Source organism: Lolium perenne, chromosome 2, assembly GCF_019359855.2.
Source record: "Lolium perenne isolate Kyuss_39 chromosome 2, Kyuss_2.0, whole genome shotgun sequence".
In the NCBI taxonomy this organism is placed as follows: Eukaryota; Viridiplantae; Streptophyta; class Magnoliopsida; order Poales; family Poaceae; genus Lolium; species Lolium perenne.
In genome coordinates this window covers 117,840,499-117,843,876 of record NC_067245.2, presented here as the reverse complement: position 1 = coordinate 117,843,876, position 3,378 = coordinate 117,840,499, and the positions used below count along the sequence as shown (strand labels likewise).

Below are 3,378 nucleotides of genomic sequence, written 5' to 3'. Positions count from 1 at the left end.
AACACCTCAGACCACCGCAGGAGCGAATGCGGAACCAAAACATGGAAATACATTCTCATGCATGTTGGTCTTCTCCACCGCAGCTCTCCAGTTGGTTGTCATTAGTGCACCTGTGTGACACCCCAAAACCGGTACCATGAGGATCCCAGCGAATCCACTAAAATTCGCACGATATCGATTTTAGGAGACGCACGACCAAGCGCCTCGTACACGCCGAAGCATGCACGCGATGCGGGTGGAATCAATCACGAGAGGTAACATTACAACAGGATTACAATAGAGCCCACAAGAAACAGATATATTACAACAACGACTCCAACGAGTCAAGATACAAATATACAATACAAAGATCCAAATCATACAGAAGATCAAATACATCCGAGTACGGACAAGATACAAATTTGACTAAGAGTCCTGAAGATAACCAAGTGGCGTCCATAACCCTGCCCAGGCCAAGCCGGAAGGGTAACCTCGCTAACGTCGTCTTCATCGAACATATCTTCATACCTGCCCGGTTATATCCCGTAGAAGCAGCAATAAGTATGGGTTCGTACTTAACAAGACTTCAAGATGTATAAGCATCCGTCAACTAGTCGTCCTTTGTACTTGAGGCACGCAGGGAACTTAGAGGACGCAAGATGAACGTCTTAGGCAATATGGTGGGGTTAAGCGGCAGCGCGCAAGCACTAAAAACCTATAGAGACACTCTACAACATTCGTCTAAATAGAGAAGGTGAGAGAGCGCATAAACTAACAGTTCTATACTCTGCAAACATAACACAGCCGATGCGTTCCCCCCTCGCAAGGAACTACTTACAAGGGCACTCACACGTTTGACAAGTTTTAACCAATTATTATTTAAGTTGTTCTATCTTACTATGCAAGTTATTAGTATTGAAACAACAGGTGTAAGTTGTCTATGGTCGAGTCATACAGCTCCAAGTCGTCCATAACCGCGGACACGGCTTATCGATAAGATGTAACCCTGCAGGGGTGCCCAAATGTGCCCACACGCACGATCAACCCACTTGCGACAGGTGGATATCACGACTCGCACTCTCCTTCATGACATCAATGTCCAGGAAGCCACCTAACTAAGTTGAACCCGTATCGAAGTCCGGCCGTATCTCCGAAGCGGACTTAGCTATGTGCGCCAGCGTGCCACGTGGTTTAAACACACACTGGGGCGATAAACCACTTCACAGAGGCTCCGCGACCTATACGTATACCAGAAACAAGGGATACAAGGCAACCAAGGGCTTCCTAAAGTAAATAAGTAACAAGCTGGCATGCACGCAACAACAAATGGTAAAGCATTGCAAACTAGTTGTGGCCACTGGACAAAGCTGTATATTCAGGCAGTGGTCGAGGGGAGACCCAGAAACATACCCACGTGTGGTTAGAGCGCTCAGTCTCGGAACAGATAACAAGAACTCAGGGTCCTAAGCTTTAAAGAAACACAAGTGAGCCGTCACAATACGATCAGCTGACCCACCGATGCCTCCGCTAACAACTATTAACAAGTAGCCATGATACCCTCAACAGATATATCCATAAACCATGTGTCATGATTCCCCAACAGATAACCCGATAAAAATAACAATAACGGCAACGAGATAAAACAGCACTAGCATGCACTACGACTCGCAAGGCAGACCCGAAACCAAACAATAGTTGTAGGTGGTTGGTGGAGGCAATATAGGCTGCTTGAGGTAACAAGTGGAAGGGACACGTGACAAGAACGCAACTTAAGGATAGCATGAGGGAGAAGGCAAAATAAAATAGGTGAGCGACTTCTGCAGGGGCAGAAGTATAGGGGAAAATGCTTGCCTGTTAAAGCTTGCCGAGGGACATCCAGAGAACTTGTCGTATCTCACAACACCACTTCGCGATCCTATCCGGGAAGAAGCAAATGCTAGACAAACAACGGATGCAAGTCTTACAACTACGGATAAAGAAGATCCAGCATGATCAAGATGATATGCATGACATGGCATGTATGATGCGATGCACTTATCCAATTTAAGCGGAATCGGAACCCCGAACAAACAAATTATGTTGGAGTTGCATTTTCTACCGGCAAAGTTAAAGTGTTGATTAGCATGGCATAACATGGCAGGGGTGCGCTACTTCAATATTAAACAGAGCGGGGAATACCACGTCGGTGTTCCGAAATACTCCGCATATATGTTAGGTGAACATGCATAACTATCACGAAATTATATGATGCATGAGGCAACAACAAGCATGGATGGCATGTTCATGTTACTCATGTTTTTCTGATCAATTTTCATATATAAAACATTTTATTTCGAATTACGGTTTGAAAGATATGATTTTTGCAAGATATTAGCATTTTCTGCAATTTCTGGAAAAACAGAGAGAGGAGAACGTTTTATACCCAGAGGGATCTAGCCACAGTGGCTGACGCGTGGGTCTAGGCCGCTGACTGGGATGCTGACGAAGCTAAGGGCCCCGGGTTGATTCTTCACAAGCTGTAGGGGGTCATCGCAAAAAGATAGCGGGGTCAAGGGTGCCGGGTTGATGTGCAAAAGCTGCAGGGGCAAAGTGTAAACCGCCAGATCCAGATCTGGATCTGGGGCGTTTCTCACCGAGATGGAACCTGCCCACAGGCTGATAGGTGGGGCCGAGGGGATGATGTGGCGGCCACGCTGGCGAAGCATGTCTGCACGCACGTAACGTGCTTGAGGCGGTGCGCGGACGGTGACCACCGGCGTCCGGCGTCGCGCGTGCGGGCGCTGCAGGCCGTTTCAGGAAGTGATTATGGGCGTCGGGGAAGAGCCTCGTTTGCGCGGACCGAGAGAGGGCAGAGTTGTCATCGGGGAACCACCGGAGGGTTGCCGGCGGCGAGCATCTGTGGAGGAGGCGGCCGGCATCAACGACGATAGGGAAAAAGGGAAGCAACGGTGCAGGGGAGGATGTCCAGGAGGAAGGAGAGCTCACCAGGAGAACGGTGGTGCGCTCAGAAGGGATGGAGGAGGTCCACGGTGGCCGGAATCATCGCCGGAGCGCGGCCACCGTGGCGGAGAATCGGCGACCGTGACGTCGCTAGGGGCCACGCGGGGTCGATTCCTCTCGCCAGGAGGTAGAGGAGGTCGAGGGGCATCGATTGGTGGTGGCGGAACCGCTCGGGGTGACCGGAGATGACTGGGCGGCGGCGAGGAGCACACGGTGCTGTGGGGTTTTCTCCTCGCTGCTTCCTTTCGTGATGGAGAAGAAAGGTGGAGGGGGAAAGGCGTGGTGGAGGAGGCAGGTGGTGTGGATGAGGACGAGAAACTGCTGCGTGGTCCAAGGACGAGATAAGGAGAGGGGAGGCTCACATGGGGGAGGGTGGTGCGGTGGTGGCGTGGTGGAGGA

At 50.3% G+C, this 3,378-nt stretch overlaps 1 long non-coding RNA gene across 1 annotated transcript; it reads right to left on the bottom strand.

Moving 5' to 3' along the window:
• Nucleotides 1-220: 220 nt before the first annotated feature.
• LOC139835200 (uncharacterized) lies at nt 221-2,063 on the bottom strand. Its single transcript, XR_011750951.1, has 2 exons — nt 1,831-2,063; nt 221-507 (listed from the first exon to the last, which is right to left on the bottom strand). It is a non-coding gene; the product is annotated as an uncharacterized lncRNA (long non-coding RNA).
• Between the last annotated feature and the right edge of the window lie 1,315 nt (nt 2,064-3,378).